Below are 18,101 nucleotides of genomic sequence, written 5' to 3' on the forward strand. Positions count from 1 at the left end.
GTGGATTTAATACATCTTCTAAGAAGTAGACAGTGGAGAACCTAACAAACAAAGCTTAGTTAGGGTAAACAGAACGGGAATTCTAGTAAAGTGTTAAAAAGTGAGAACTGAAATGACAAGTTGGTGGAGTGGTGTATGAAAAGGAAGAAACTAGCCAACCTACTACATTGATGCATCCTATGAGCAGGGGTAGAACTAGGATTTTAGATGTGGGGGGACGAAACTTAAAAAAAAAAAAAAATTAATGGGTGAAAATTTAATTTTAAAAGAATTATACAGGTATTTTTAAAAACATTTGGAGAACTTTTTGGGGCTTGGGGGGACCGTACTAGTTCGGCCCCTGCCTGTGAGGACCATTGTTGGGGTCAATGCTTTCAACTAAGTGATTAGACTATATCGCTTAACTGTGCAACATAAGTGGAGAAGGTTAAAACGAAAGTATCTAAAGAGAGGGTTTTAGCGCATATAATTAGCTCAGAACTAGGAGGATTTTAGTGCAGACAATATTTTTCTCCCTCTACATTTTTCCATTTGGAGTGATTGAGCTACTTTGTCAAAGAGGACTTTCATGTTAGCGTTATTGACAAAAACTAATTTTTTGAAAAGAAAATGCATGTTCACCAAGATTCTATTTTTGATGGAGAAGCCTTTGCATTTTAGATAATTTTGTCATTGATGTAGAGCAACTTAATGAAACAAAAAATGGAGATTTACCTTAACATTTTCATTGACTTGGTTGGGACATTTTTTTAATGCTACCTAAATGTTTAAATAGTGTAAATGAAGGATTTGTTGAAACCGCTGAAGGGTTGGTTGATCCAAAGTATCGCTCTGGCTTTATTCATTAAGTGCTACACTGAAATTTTAAAGTCATTCTATTCCAAGAGTCAGCTTTGCAGTTGCTACTAAAATGTAAATATTGTCAAGATTACGTTGCATCACTGTGGATGTTACTGGTACTTTGATAGCTTACAAGGGAGAACTTGGTGACTACTATTGCATGACAGCCAAATCTGTTGGGCTGCCATGCCCTGACTACAAGCGTGTGCATGAGGGCTTCAAACTTGCCTGTAAAGACATGGCCAGAAATTATCCTAGCTTGTTTTGGGTATGCGGCGAAAATGCCCAACATAGTGTGGTGGAAGACTTGTGTGAGAGACTCCTTTACCAGGGTAAGAAAATCTGACGTAGCAAGGATAGCTTTAGGCATGATGTATAGTGATGACTAGCTTGTTGGTAATCCTTGTGTATCAAATCATGCTATGGTGGTACCCACATTGTTCTCCAAAAAGGCAAGTCTAGTTCAGTGTGTGAAAATTTATTTATTACTTTTATGATATAAAACACACCCCTACTAACAAAGTAGAGTGAACATAATGATACTGAAAGTAAAATGTGTACTTTTTGGCTGGGACTTCTACATATAATTTCCTTGTTAGGAAGTTATAATGGAAATATTGTTTTGACTACAGGCTGGATATGATTATGATGAGGAGACAGTTGAGAAGGTGTTTAGACGCACATATTCGTCATTTGGTTCATCTGCACCTTAAACCATCTTTCCAGATTCCCAACCATTTCTAAGATGGGTGCATGAGCAGGGGCTTAAAAGGTTGGGATTATTAGTAATGCAGAGTACCGGTATCGGGATGTAATTCTTCCAGCCTTTAATCTGAATCAGGTAAAAAAATTGTTCTGTTCAGGTATTTTGCTTCCCAAATTCTTATTTAGTTTATCTTAATTGATCTGGATTAAAGTAGGAGTAATTGGTTTTAGCATTGTTATGAAAGTCTACCAACTGGTAATATTGATGATCACCATAAAAACATGCATTTGTGGTCAGGCATACAGGATGATGGGATCCCTGAGTTGTTCTCATTTTACTACAATAATTCAGGTTCCCATGATTTATATCAATATCACTGCAAACCATTTAACTTCAACTGCCTAAAAAGTTTTGGTGAAGAGTAGTGTTTTGTCTTTTCTTTTTTTTGTTATTTTCCATTCATGCATTTGTATAAGATCCCTATGTATACCTACCCTTTTTAAATATCAACGAAGTTGATTGCTTTTGAATTTATTCGTGTGTATATGCTTGGTATAGACTAGAGATGCTGATAGTGTCAAGTCTAATGTGTTGTGCAGGGATCTGAATGGGACTTTGGTGTGTTCTCTGGTCTGGAAGGTGTAGAGAAACCTGACACAAGGATTCATGAGATTGCCTTGGAGAGAGCTGGTGTCGCACCAGAAGAAGTTCTGCATGTTGGGGACAGCATGCGCAAAGACTACGTGCCAGCAAAGAGTGTTGGGATGCATGCATTACTATTGGATAGATTTAAGACGCCTGATGCTGAGGAATGGAGGAAATCAGGTGCCATTGTGCTCCCTGACTTGATGGCAGCAAAAGATTTTCTTACTTCAGAAAACTCAACTTCCTGAGCGGCTCCTTTCCCATTCATGACTTTACATGTATAGTCTTTCCCCTTTGATCACAAATATTAACCAGCTGGTTTGTCCCCTAAATTTTGGTGGCTTATTTTCACACCCTATGACCAAAACTTTTCAGGGATTTAATGGGGGAGAAATTGACACCAGTTTCAATGTTAATGAGCTCAATCATAAAGAGAGCAAGCCTTTTTCTTTTGAGTAACACTCTTCATACTCATTTATCACACTCATTTCATACCGATTGCATGGCATATTTGAAATGATTTTTTTTTTTTTTTTTTTAAGTGGCTGACATGAGAGCCACTTAAAACACATCACTTTAGTTGGCGGTGTGAAATAATTGTGATAAATAATGCCAGCAAGGCGGAACTAGAAAATTTTGTTTGAAGTGGCCAATACTAAAGACAAGAAGTTATTTCTCATTAAGTTGCTTAATATATTATTATGGCATGTTGAAACAAAGTTTATGGTATGAAAGTGGGAACTTGTAAGATAGAATAAATGTTAGGCAAAGGAGTTTGTGGGAGCGTGTTGGCAGAGAATAATTTCGATACTTAAATGAATTAACGATTTTGGGTGGATCAAGACTTGGGTCTAAAGAAACCAAAGAAAGGAGATTAGTTTTTGAGAGTTCACTTTACTTGATCTAAGCCTAGCTTAAAGGTGGGCTCCTTTTCATCGTGGCATTGAATGAGGCATTTAAGGGTGGAACCCATACTCCCAAATCCCAAAATTGAGGATAGCTCAGACATGGCCGAACATTACGTGTCAGAAGGTTGTGGCGTTCATACCCTTCAGTTTAGGGGGCTGAAGCAACATTGGTCACATCGTGTAGATTGATAAGCATGATGTGATCATACTCTAAGATCGCCGAATTGGAGTTAGGGGTTCGTATGACTTCGTTTTTCATGGGTTTAATTGAACAGTGACAAGATCCTAGATAGTGTGTTAACATATTAATTGCCAAGCGATTAGAATAGATGTTCGGATTGGGATCTGATCCCCATTTCACTCATCGAATAATCCATGACTAGTTATGGCCCCGAACGGCGATTTACAACCTTGGGCCTTATCTAGTCATGGGCCTGGACTAGAGGGACACTAACAATGACCAGCTTCTTTGTTTACGCTCTGGGCTTTCATTGGGCGGTCAAATTACTAACATGCAACATTTTTTTGACATTGCTGGCGCCAATCACCTTGCGCGCGTTATCAAACTTCTGGGGTTCATCTGCTGCAAAATAAGGGGCAAAAACACAATCCTTAACACATCTTCTCCTCAGACGCTTGCATGTTACCACGCTCCTTCATTCCGCCACATGTCCAAAAGGGTTATAGAAAACTAAGATGAATGATGAATTGATGAAAATTGAAACTGTTTATAAAAAACTAAGCATTTTAAAGATGCTTAAACCTCCAAAGTTCACAATAAACATACTACAAATTCTTTTAATACCTTTACAATTATTTAAGGAGTCTTATATATATAGACTCAGCTCTAACTACTAGGCCCAACTAACAACTAATCTAGTAAAAGAATGGGCTATAATATCTACTTTAGACCCATTATACAAATGACATCTTGTTTTGTTTACAAAGTCTAGCTCCAGACTCTTACCAGACAAACTTTTTGGTGGGCCAAGACCAAACCTTCGGGTTGCCAAACACCAGATGACATATGACATCTTATATTTTATTTGCTTTCACAATAAAAATAATTTGTTTTGGTGTCTCAGCTTTTTTGTTTACTCAAAATATGCTTTTTTTAAATCTGTTTGAGATTGCATTTGAAAAATAGAGTTTTTAAGTTAAAAAGAGCTTTTAGACAAAAATTTCATTTTTAAGCTTTTGCCAAAAGTGCGGTTTGACCATTTTTAGGCTTTTTGGACCCTTAAAAGTGCTTTTAATTTTTTTATCAAACGAGTACCTTTTTCTTCAAACAGACTTCTTGAGTGTTAAAAGCACTTTTAAGTCCCTTAAACGTAATTCTAAACAGGCCCTTAAAGTTTCATTGATACCAAACAGGAAGCCTTTTTATATATATTTTAAGCCAAAGATAGCTACTAGTCAAAAATAAAAGGGTTAAACGCATTAATTTTTATTACTTGTTTAACGACTTAATTTTTCTTATATAGCTAGCCTTCAATTTGTAAAGTAATTGTTTGGAGAAAGTCTATATACCTTCCTCCAACTATCACCTAGTTGACAATACTCTCCAAAACTTTCAATTGTAATAATGTCCTCCCAAGCTACAAAAAATTGTCAATATTCTCCCAATGACTAAACTACCCTTAGTAAAATAAAAACAAAAAATTCTATAACTTCTAGGAAAAACCTAAAACTTAAAAAAAATAAATAAATAAATAAAATAAAAAATAAAAAATCCAAAGGGTGGCAAATTTAAAATTAAAATTAAAATTGATTTTTTTTTTTTTTTAACTCTATTAAATAAAAATTTCTTTTTTAAAAAAATAACAATTTTTGTTTAAGAAAATAAAAATTTTCGTTTTCTAAAACAAAATTTTTTAAAAAATGTCTTTTTTTTTTTTAGGGTTTAAATTAATTTTTTTTAGAAAAAAAAAAAAAAAAGTTCTTTTTCAATTAAATTTTTTTTTTTAATTAAAAAAATTAATTTATATTTTTATTGAATTTGTAGGGACATTTTTATCTTATTGATAAATATATAAGGGCATTTTTATCTTTTTTTCTACCATTGAGGGGAACTTTAACAATATTTTAGTAGTTTGTAAAGATATTGTCATAATTAAAAGTTTAAGAGATATTGTCAACTTGATAATAATTTGAGGAGTACGTAGACTTTATCCTAAATGCTTTTAGCCATCATAAACACATTAATTTATGGCTAAAAAAAAAATATTACTTTGCGAAACATATTCGCCAGTAGACCATATATGGGTGCTACATTGCTATGAAATTAGTATGAATCACGAGGTCTCATTAATCACTTTAGTTTATATATATGTGCATGCCCCAAAACCGAGTGGGGCCCGGGATTTCCTATTATATCCCTGCTGTGCTGCATCATGTGGATTCTTAAAAAGCCGATATTTCTGGCATTATTTTAATTTTAAGGTTAAGTTAATCTTATAATATTAGTGCACTACAAAGCATTCACATTTCAGATAATACAAAATATTAGTAAAGCAAAAATGCCAGCTGCGACCCGCTACTCGCAATTCCTAATTATTTTAAACACATTTCTTTTGAGAAGAAACAAAGTTAAAAACATATATTTAGTTGACTGACTTTTAAAGGTTGATAAAAGTAGTTAATAAAAAAAGACAGAGTGAGACAAGTGGGTTTTAAGAACATTTAGCTAAAAAAATATATTTAGTTGACTGACTTCAAAAGTTGATAAACGTAATTAATAATAATAATAATAATAATAATAAAAAGTGAGATGTGAGTTTCACCTGATTATCCAACTTTACCTTTTAAAAAGAGAAATTGAGACCAGAGACAAATTTCGACGACTTTGCGAGCCGTTTCATATTGACGAGGTCAATCAAATTAGATGCGTCATGATTTCAACGTCATCCAACAGTCTACTGTAGCTCCATTTGGTAGATACCTTCATGAATCTTTTCAAGTCCTCACATGCTCCACCATCGTCAAAAGAGAAATCATTTCAGTTTTATTAATTGATTAAGGATTACAAATATAAAATTTTTATATCACAGAGAAAAAATCATAGCCGAAACTACATGTTACAAGTCATAGATACATACATAACGATCTGACATTCAAGGCCTATTTATAATATCAAAATCCGCTAACATATGACTAATCTTTAGTTATAACAATAGGTCTGCTTCAGACAGACTCAATCCGATACATTCGTAGCAACATCCTCCTATTGAAAGTCATCCTTCTCGATTCGCAAACCAGAAAATTATTCACATCCTCAACCTAACAAGTGAGAAACACAAATACAGTGAAAATGGAAAATACGCGGAAAAATAAAGAAAAGGCACAAAAGTCCACAAAACACAACCGAAGGAAGGCTGCCAGATGATTCTAGCAAGAGCACGAAAAAACCACGCAGGCGCGTGCGAGTTAGGATTCGTGGTGGGGTTACCGGAATCAGAAGCGGCAAATGCCGTTGGAAGCGGGAGGGGTCGGTGTGCGGTAGAAGGGCACGTGTCGAGGTGGGTCTAACGAAGGGATGTAAATCGAGCTTTGAAACAGTTCGATCCAAAAGCCCCATCAACCCAGGAAAATTATACTGCAAAAATGGTGGATGGCACACCTGGCGCAGTGATGCTTGAGCTTGTAACAAAAGAAAATTAAGCAAAAAAAAAAAAAAGAGAGAGAGAGAGAGGAAGAGTCGCATCGTGTCTATTTGAAATGATAGCATATACTATTTTTAAATCATTTATTTTGAGGAGGAAACAAAGTTCAAAAGATATATTTAGTTGACTGACTTTGAAAGTTGATAAAAGTAATTAATAAAAAAAAAAAAAAAAAAGAAGAGAAACTTCACTTTGGCCCCCTGAACTTTCACTCGATTTTATAAACTCCACTTAAATTTCTAAATCTCTCATTTTGGACTCCTGAACTTTTAATTACTCTCAATTAAAACCATTCCCTTAATTTTAACCGTTAAAAATACAAAAAAAGACCAAAATGTCTTTGATTTTCATTTTTTTAGAAATAAAAAAACATTTTTGAAGTTGAAATTTTATACAAAAGTCAGGGGTATAAATGTCATGTAACGTTTAAAATTTGACGGAGGGGTCCACATTGAAAGTAATTGAAAGTTCAGGGGTCCAAAATGAGAGATTTGAAAGTTGATTTGTAAAATCAGAGTGAAAGTTCGAGGGTGAAAGGGAGTTCCCCTCCCAAAAAAAAAAAAAGGAATGTGATACAAATGAGTTTCACCTAATTAACCAACTTTACCTTTTAAAAAGAGAAATTGGGACAAGAGACAAATTTCGGTGACTTTGCCAACCATTTAATATTCAAATTAAATGCCTCATAATTTTTAAGGAAAACTTCACTTTAAATATCTGAACTACTACTCGATTTGATATATTCCCTCAAACTTTGAAACTTTTCAATTTGGACCCCTAAACTTTCAATCGCAGTCAATTTACCAATTTGTTAATTTTTGCTGTTAAAACTCCCAAAAAGACAAAATTACCCTTCAATTTTCTTTTTATTAAAAAAAATGGAAAAAAATTTGAAAAAAGGGTCACAAGGTGGCCCAACCGTGGGTCACCTTATGATTTTTTTTATAATAATTTTTTTTTTTTGTAATTTTTAATTTGAAATTAAGGGTAAATTTGAAATTTTATAAAAAAGTCAGGGGTATAAAAATCATTGTTTCACTTTTAACATTTAAAATCTGACGAAGGGGTTCAAATTGACTGCAATTGAAAGTTCTGGAGTCCAAATTGATAGGTTTCAAAATTCGAGGGGATATGTCAAATCGCGTGGTAGTTCAGGAGTTTAAAATGAAGTTTTTCCTAATTTTTATAATATATAGTTTTGACTTTGCCAGCCGCTTCATGAATCTTTTGAAGTCACAATCATTCTCTCTATTTCAAATGAAAATATATACTATTTGTTTCATAACTAAAATTTAAATTTGGTGTATACAGGGTCAGAAGTGGAAGTTTAATTCTAAAGAGGCTGGACTATATAAAAAAAGTTTCAAGATCCGTAATAATTAAGAAAAAAAGTTCTAAATTATTTTTTGATTAAATTAAAACTTATATTTTGATTAGATTCTAACTTGATAAGTGAAGTCATGCTTCCACGGAAGTTTATAATTTTGATTAAATTAAACACTTATATACCTCATTAATGTATCATTTCAATTTCACTTGTATTTTTAAATCACAACAAATAAGTAATGACAATTCGGACCCATTTCTGAAGTGTTTGGGCAAATAAAATTCAACCCGATGGGGAGATAATTGAGACGTCATAAAATCAACGTCATGGAACCCTACACTTATCATTACAAAACTAATAAACTTGAAAAAGAAGAATTATTTTGTTAAAGAATTTTTGGGCCAATAAAAAGTGAAATTTGCACTTGTGAAATTATCAATTAAACGGAATGAAAAAAAATACCCGAAATTGGTTCCTATTTTTCATGATACTAGGATAAGATATATCATTGCGAATTCTTCCGAAAAAAAAAAAAAAAAAAAAAGAAAAATTGTGCCTTCCACAATAAAATCTGATAAGTAAGATTTTAATTACCAAAATATTTCAATTTGTTTCCTATGTCAAATTTGACTACCATTTTAAATAGAAAAAAAGTCTGGGGTGGCAATCTGATTAAAATAAAGAAGTTAGGAAATGACCACTAACTTTAAAAATTATGAAATTCGCCATTGATTAAAAAGAGAAGAAATTCATGGCTAGCTAGTTTCAGCTCCTATGAACGCGTAGCGTGCTTATTGTTGGAAGAAATTTATTAATGTTGATTTATTTAATGATAACTTCACTTTAAACCTCTGAATTACCACGCGATTTAACATGTTCTCCAAACTTCAAAACCACTTAATTTGAACTCCTGAACTTTCAATTGCAGTTAATTAATTTGAACTCCTCCGTCAGCTTTAGCCGTTAACTTATAATGGAAATATCCAAAAAGACCAAAATATCCATGGTTTTCGTTTTTATTTATTTTATATTTATTTATTTTTTAATTCGGAATTAAGGGTAAATTTGAAATTTTATAAAAAAGTCAGGGATATAAATGTCATTGTCTCTATTTTAATGTTTAAAATTTGAGGAAGATGTTCATATTGACTGCAATTGAAAATTCAAGGATTCAAATTGAGAAGTTTTGAAGTTTGCCAGATGGCAAAGTTCAGAATAATTATGTCGCGCTCCATTTTAGTTCACGTCAGTCGCTACCTCAAAGAGATGTGTTACACATTTTTCTCTCTTTTTGCCAGATGGCAAAGGAGAATAAACCCAAAATTTTGTTTCTTATGGAAACAAAATGCTTACAAAAACGGATAGAATGGTTACAGGTGAAGTTAGCTTTCGTAGGGGCTTTCACTATGGATCCTGTGGTTCGTAGTGGTGGATTGGCATTACTTTGGAAAGGAGACGGGGAAGTAGAGATTCATAACTATTTTTAAGAAGACATATTAATGCGATAGTAACAAAGGAGGGAGCATTGCCTTGGAAGCTCACACGTTTTTATGGTCATCCAGAATGGGCAAAGAGACATGAGGCGTGGGCCCTTTTGTCACACCTTAAGCATTACACTACGGATCCGTGGTTATGTATCGGCGATTTTAACGAAATTCTGGATCAATCGGAAAAATTGGGTGGGGCTATGAGGAGGGATGCATAGATGGATCTTTTCCGATCTACTCTTGAAAGTTGTCAGCTTAGTGATTTGGGTTACTTTGGTCCCAATTTACGTGGATGAATTGTAAAATGCATGGTACCTTCATTAAAGAAAGGCTAGATCGTGCAATAGCAAATAAAGAAAGGTGTGGCGTACATAAACAAGCAGAGGTTCACGTATTGGCAATGTGTTCGTCAGACCATAATCCTTTGTTGTTGAAGGTTTCTGAATCACAGGAGGAACATGTGTATTATCAAAGGGGTTTCAAAGTGGAAGCTAGTTGGATGCTTGATGAGGGTTACAATGCCATAATGAAGGAAGCATGGGATGGAGGGGATATAGGTGAGACAACTATCCATATGGCTAGATTGAAATTAGCCAACTTTCAAAGGGGTTTGAAGCGGTGGAGTGGGATCAAGTTTGGCAATGCGGAACGTGAGCTAAAAAGAAGAAGAAGAGAAAATAGCTGGTGCTTTTGCAGAGTGATACAAGACTGGACAACCTAGCAGTAATAAAAAATTTGCAAGAGGAGATAAATTTTATATTGGAGCAAGAGGATCTTCGGTGGAAGCAATGGGCAAAGCAAAATTGGTATCAATATGGAGACCAAAATACTCCCTTTTTTCATGCTTAGGCAACCCTTAGAAAGAAAATTAATCAGATCAGGGTGATAAAGGATGAAGAGGGGAAGAGGGGAAGGAGTGGAAGAAACCTAAGGAAATCGGGGGAGCTCTTTGCAATTTCTTTCAAAAGCTGTTTTCAGCAGGAGAGACAAGGGGAGTGGAAGAGTGTCTTCAAGGGTTGGAGTCTCGTGTGACAGCCGAGATGAATGTCAAACTCCTTAGGGAATATTCTGTGGAGGAGGTGGAGATGGCTCTGAAACAAATGCATCATCTCAAATTCCCTGGCCCGGATGGTTATGCTGCTTGTTTCTACCAAAAAGCTTGGGCTACAGTAAAATCCGAGGTATGTTTGGCTGTTTTAGATTTCCTCAATAAAGGTGTATTTGATAAGGATTTAAATGCTACTTACATAGCTCTTATTCTTAAGATAAAGAATCCATCCCATGTTACTGATTATCGTCCAATTAGTTTATGTAATGCTCTATATAAGCTTATTGCAAAAGTAATTGCTAATCGGTTGAAAAAGGTGTTGCCTAGTATTATATCTTCGAATCAGAGCGATTTTATTCCAGGGCGGCTGATAACGGACAACATATTGGTAGCTTTTGAGGCATTGCATACAATGGACCGACAGTTAAAGGGGAGAGAAGGATACATGGCTTTGAAGCTCGATATGAGCAAAGCTTATGATAGGGTGGAATGTAATTTTTTGGAGGCCATCATGCGGAAGATTGGTTTTGCTGACCGATGGGTACGAACGATCATGACGTGTGTTAGTACAGTGTCTTTCTCAGTTTTAATCAATGGTCAACCTCATGGTACCATTTTACCATCCCGAGGAATTCAACAGGGTGATCCACTATCACCCTATTTACTCATTATATGTGCCAAGGGATTAAGCACTTTACTCAATAGATCTGAGCTTGGTGGAGGTATTACAGGTCTTTCAATCATAAGAGGGGGTACGAGGTTGAATCATTTGTTTTTTTCCTGATGATAGTCTGCTTTTCTATAAAGCCAATACTATGGAATGACTTCATATTCAGGAGGTATTAAATGTATATGAGGAAGCATCTGGACAGAAACTAAATAAGGAAAAAACTTCTTTGTTTTTTAGCAGAAATACCAATCCAGCGACAAAAGCTCATTTTATGTTTGTGGAAGGAGTGAGTTCGAGATAGGGATACGAAAAATATTTGGGGCTCCCTATTTTATTTGGATGTTCTCAAATTAGTGCATTTACTAATATCAAAGAGAGAATTTATGGTTGGATGGAGAAATTCATTTTCCAAGCAGGAAAGGAGATACTTCTAAAGGCTGTAGTACATGTCATACCGACGTATACTATGAGTGTATTTCAGTTGCCTAAAGCTTTATGCAATGATATAAATTCTATGATGGCCTGATTTTGGTGGGGGCATAAGGAGAATGAAAAAAGGGTGGCTTGGATGAGTTGGGAATGGATGGGGCGGTCAAAGGAAAAGGGAGGATTGAGATATCGGGATTTGGAATGTTTCAATTTGGCTTTACTAGCCAAACAGGGATGGTGATTTCTACAGAATCCGGATACTTTGGCTGCAAGAGTATTTAAAGAAAAATATTTTTTACATGACAATTTTCTTGATTCAAGTTTAGGCTCTAACCCATCCTATGTGTGGAGGAGCATCTAAAATGCAAAGAAGTTATTAAAGGCGGGTCTTTTATGGAGAGTCGGTGATGGTAGTTCTATCAAAATATGGAACGATAGGTGGATTCCAACACCAATATCATATGAGATACAATCTCCAATCCAGTTGCTTGATCAAGATGCAAAGGTTTCTTCTCTTATTGATAATTCTACACGTTGGTGGAATGTTCCACTTGTCCAAGAAATATTTAATATGGAGGAGGCGCATACCATCTGTAGCATGGCGATCTGTCTGGGAAGACAAGAAGATCGTCTAATCTGGTTGGGTACTAAGAATGAGAATTTTTCTGTCTGAAGTGCATATCATCTGGCCAAGGAGTGTGAGGAGGTTGAACAAGGGAGTTGTTCATCTGGTGAACAAATGTCAGCATTATGGCGAGCTGTTTGGCGTATCAAAATTCCAAGGGTGGTGCAAAATGTTTTATGGAAGGCCTGCAATAATATCCTTCCAACTAAGGATAATCTGTGTAGACGGGGTATTACAACTGATTCGCTTTGTCCAATCTGTGTGAGAAGTGTAGAGACTGTGAGCCATATTCTATGGAGCTGTGAGGCTGCAAAAGATGTGTGGTCTGACTGTCTAAGATCTATACAAAAATGTTCCAGTGATGTCGATAGTTTTTCGAATATTTTTGAAAGATTGGCAAGCAAATTGGGTGTGGAAGAGATGCAGCTTGTAGCTGGGGTTGCAAGACAGATATGGCTGCGTCGAAACACGGTGGTTTTTGGGGGGGGGATTTTCTCCCTCCGGCTACTTTGGTTCGGCAGGCTACTGAACAATTGGAGGGCTTTCTTAAAGCTGAGTAGAGCCGAAGCTATAGTAATAATACAGTTGCTAGGAATAGGTGTGTGAGGTGGCAGCGACCGGAGGTAGGATTCATTAACCTTAACTGGGATGCGGGGATCAACAATGTGACTCGTTGAATGGGGGTGGGGATTATTGCACGGGATCACGGGGGTGCGGTGGTTGTTGCTATGTGTACAAGCAGACCTCTCATTACTGATCCAGCAACTGCAGAGGAGCTGGCGGCATGGATTTCAGCTCAATTTTGTTGCAGTTTGGGATTTACACAGATTGAAGTGGAAGGGGATGCAATGGAAATTATCCTAGCTCTCAAATGTGAAGATATTTGCAGGGGAAGATATGGTCATCTGGTGGAGGAAGCTAAGCAGCTTTTCAACCAAACTTTGTCCTGGAGTGTTCAACATGTGGGGAGGGAGGCCAATACTGTTGCTCATCATCTTGCCAAATATGCAGCGTTGAGGGAGGAGGAGTTTATTTGGTTGTCAAACTTTCCAGATTTTATTCAAAATCTTGTAGACTCTGACCAAGAGGTTTTCGTTCAATGAGATAAAGGATATCCTTTCAAAAAAAAAAAAAAAAATTATCAATTTTGGGTGGATCAAGACTCGAGTCGAAAGAAAGGAGATTAATTTTTGAGAATCCACTTTACTTGAGCAAAGCCTAGCTTAAATATGGGCTCCTTTCACCGAGGCATTTAAGGGTAAATCCCAATACCCCAAATCCCAGAATTGGGGGTAGCCTAGGGACAAACATTTCGTGTCAGTAAGTTGCAGTGTTTATACCCTTCAGTTTAAGGGACCGCAGCAACGTTGGTCACATCCTATAAATTGATAAGCAACTGTAAATTGATAAGCATGATGTGACTCTGAGATTGCAGAATTTGAGTTGAGATTGCAGAATTTGACTTGGAGGTTTGAGGACATCGTTTGTTCCATGGATATAATCCATGGGCTACCTCTTTTATTCATATTTGATTTGAGTACATTGCTCTATTTATAGAGCTTGACATATGATTTGAATAATTTCAAATACAAACATATCCCTTAAATTAAGGCTAATGAATATCATTTAAATCCCTTGATATAGGAAATACATATCAACAATTATCACAAAAAATTTATATCCTTAACAATCTCTCATCCTCAAAATGTATATCTTTAATTTGCTTTGTGATCCGTACACAGTCAAGAATTGAGGGCTAGTCTTTTTTTTTTTTTTTTTTTTTTGATATGTATATATCATATACATATTTCTAGTTAGCTTGTCTTTGTCCTTCTTAAATGCTAATTCTGTGTAGGTAGTGCTTGGCCTCTTTCTAACACGTATATATATATAGGCAAAATCAATAAGTTTTATATATTATATACACTTGGGTTGTTGAAGTGTTATTATCATCTACATACTTAAAGACAGGACTGGAATCTCTATAAACAAACAATAATAGAAATCGTTGACTTTAGCCCGGAGACAAAAAAAAATAAAAATAAATAAATAAAAATAAAAAATTCTGATAAATTAAGCCCAAATAAATTTATAAGTTTTATGCTTCAAATCGTGTGGTTGGTGATTTTATTTTAAATATACTTGAATAAATCTTTAACTTGCAAGGATCTCCATAGATGGTTCACAAAAACTCAAAGGCTCGCGACATTTCCACCAACGAGAGTAATAATCAACAAAATTCTCTCTTCCTTCTACATGGCCCAGGGAGAATCTAATAGTTTTAGTAATCATTCCATGATGGTTAAGTCGGGTAAAGCTGCATTATTGGAGAAGCCAAGTTTTGAAATATCTCAAGGAGCTGGCTTAAATGCTGGGTCATCACAAGGAGATCAATTTCTCGACATAGATGTAGAGAAGCCAAGCTTGAGCAAGGATTTTGACAACGAAACAATTAAGCGAGAGTAAGTGCCTTTCTTTTTATTAATTGTTGCTAAATACGAAATTTATTTTCCCTATATTCTATATTAGATTGATATCAAATATTATCTATTTAAGAGTTGATTGTAATCAAATCATTGTATTTACTTGTTATCCTGAATGAGGATCCTCTCCTAAATTGGATAATATCTAGTTAGTTATGTTAGAAGGATATTTTTAAACAAAAAATATTTCTCTAATATAAATAACTGGATATTATCTAGTACAAAATTTTAAATAAACTGGGATCTGTTCATATATATCATTAATTGCGAGTTTAATTAGACAAATAATTTACAATGGCATTAATTACCATTAATTGTTTGTTGTCCTTAGACAAATTTGAATTTTGAGGATAACTTGTAGCCTAACTTGTAGCATAACTTGTAGAAAGAGTTTGAGTCGGTTAGATTAAGTTGGATAGAGTTACAACTAGTTGCAATAGAAGTACTTCTATTGCAATATTAGCGGCCACATATATAAAGATTTTTGAACCAACCTTTGCCAATGATCAAATTGATGCGCTGTTTTTATGGCAGATATAGCTTTGAAAATTCTGGAAAATGATCCAAATTTAGCGATTGCAAAGGATGCACATGGGAACACAGCATTGCAAGAGTTAGCCAGAAGACCTTTCTCCATTGGCGGCAAAAGCCAACTATCAATCTGGCAAAGATGCTTAAACTCCTGTTAGTTTGTCTCCAACCAAAACTTTCTTTAATATATATAACATGTCCCAATTACTTGTTTAGTCTATTACATTAATCACAATATGATGACAATTTTACTCAAATCAGCTTGGAATTAATTGGAAAGTGGTCTTCCTTATGTGATATCTACTTCCTAAACTATATATACGAGAAATTCTGATGAAATAAGCTCCTTTTTATTTGACATGAAATCTATTATTCTCCCGACATTCATATTTCGAGTAATGTGATGCTTAGAAATTTGAATTAGTCAAATCCATGCCCGTTTGTTAGGATTCTCACGAAAATGAGATTCTCATATTTGCTTTATTAAATCCAATGCATCATGTAGGAATTATTTATGGGTTCCAAAATATCCTTATTGTTTATCCCTTCTAGTGCATAAGACCGTTTAATACAAAAGTGAATCTAATAGCATTTCTATTTTTTGTGAAATAAAATTTTTATGCACAAATTTTACAGGTAAAATAAGTATTAATATTGCATGTTTATTAATATATAGTCAAACATACTCATATTGAGGGGTGTACATGCGGGCGAATATTAACCACCTTCATCTACTATCCGCATATGCGGATGCAGATATATAGCAGTTTTAGGATTTGCGAATGCGGTTAATATATATTTTAGAAAAATGATTTATGTTAATATTTTTTTTTTATCTTATCTTACAAATCAATCAATAGATTTCTAAACTTATGTGGACCACATACAAATTAATGGTGGACCTCACAAATTTAATGATTGATCAGTTGAATTTATAGGAATTCATGTGAAAAACATGAACAAATTATTGACACCAACCATTATAATTTGTGAATACGCTGAGAAAAGAGACAAAATTCACTATTCACCTATCAAATATAACTAGCTGCATCCGTATATTAATTTGCCAATAATTTCACTATTCACTGAGGAAAGAGACAAAATTCATGCGGATAATTACGCTGAGGAAAGAGACAAAATTCACTATTCAACTAGAAAACTACTAGTTTAGCCATTTGCGAATAGAATTAGAGTCATCAGCATTAGGATGCATGGGAGCTTGTGGCATCCTATAAGTGCATCAAATGATACAAGAGAAGTGCCCGGGTTAGGGAAATGTTAGAATATTTTATATATTATTCTCTAGGTTTATTGTCTTTCCTATTAGAGTTTATTCCCTACCTCAATTAGTCTAGGGTTTCTCGCCTATCACTCTTAACCTCTCTATATATAGAAGCCTATGTAATCATCATATAATGATCAAAATAGACTCAATACAATGTAGTCATTATGTATGCTTTTGCTCTCTCTCTCTCTTCCGCTCTCTACATTATTTCAACATGGTATCATAGCTACTTTTTTGTGGCCTTTAACGTCATTGACGGTTTTGGGTGTTCTCTCCAACAATCTCATTGTTCCACTACATCCACCTGCCACGCTCTTCCATCCATCACCACTCGCCGGTCAGGTTTGGTGTGCCGATCTGATAACCGCCCAAGTGGGCTCATTTTTCTTTTTATTTTTGGCTCATTGATAGCCCTGGCCCATTGTCGGCCCCTTTTTGAATTTTGGCTAGTCGTCGGCTCCTTTTTGGATTTTGATCCATTGTCAGCCTTAGCATGTTGTCGGCCCTTTTTTTGAATTTGCATTCACCAGCCACCTCCTGCTGTCGCTGGCCGCCCACCAGCGTTTATCTCCTCCGGCAATCGCCACCATCTATGGCTCATTCCCGGCCTCCGTTACCGCCGTCATCATTGTTTTAGACTTCAAACTCAAGGTTCCAGAATATTCCACCTTAAGTTTGAAGGGGGATGTTAGAATATTTTATATATTATTCTCTAGGTTTATTGTCTTTCCTATTAGAATTTATTCCCTACCTTAATTAGTTTAGGGTTTCTTGCCTATCACTCTTAACCTCTCTATATATAGAAGCCTATGTAATCATCATATAATGATCAAAATAGAATCAATACAATGTAGTCCTTACGTATGCTTTTGCTCTCTCTCTCTCTCTCTCTCTCTCTTTCTTCCGCTCTCTACATTATTTCAACAAGACGACAAAACATATATAAAGATACCAAAAATTAGGATACAAGTAACTGCGTTTAATGCATTACATTATCTTTGTTTTTTTCTTTGGGAAAATATATTATAAGTTCTTAGGTCAACGTGCTAAAATTAAAAACTCTCTAGGTGTTTTTTTTTTGGGGAAATTAACTCACTAGGTCAATCGAAACTACAATAAACTCCCTACCGTCAAAATTTTTTAATAGCCGTTAGGGCCACTCAAATCTCCCCATTTTACCTGATTAAAATATTAATTTTTTTTAAAAAATAATAATAATAATTGCGCCACCCCTGGGTACCCCCCACCCCCTAACGCCTAACCCCTATGGGGTGGTTTGCCCACCCCTGAGCTGGCTCGCGGCCACCCACTGGGTGGCTCGAGCCACCCCTTGGGTGGTTTGGGGTGGTTCGCGGCCACCCCTTTCCACCCATGTGGTGGCCACGAGCCACCCCAAACCACTTGGGGGTGGTTGCGAGCAACCCTAGGGGTGGGCAAACCAACCTTGGGGTGGCT

At 35.4% G+C, this 18,101-nt stretch overlaps 1 pseudogene; it reads left to right on the top strand.

Moving 5' to 3' along the window:
* The first annotated feature begins 904 nt into the window (after positions 1–904).
* Positions 905–2,476, top strand: LOC132172940 (uncharacterized; annotated as a pseudogene).
* Positions 2,477–18,101: the final 15,625 nt, after the last annotated feature.

Source organism: Corylus avellana, chromosome ca2 (genome assembly GCF_901000735.1).
Source record: "Corylus avellana chromosome ca2, CavTom2PMs-1.0".
NCBI classification, from domain to species: Eukaryota; Viridiplantae; Streptophyta; class Magnoliopsida; order Fagales; family Betulaceae; genus Corylus; species Corylus avellana.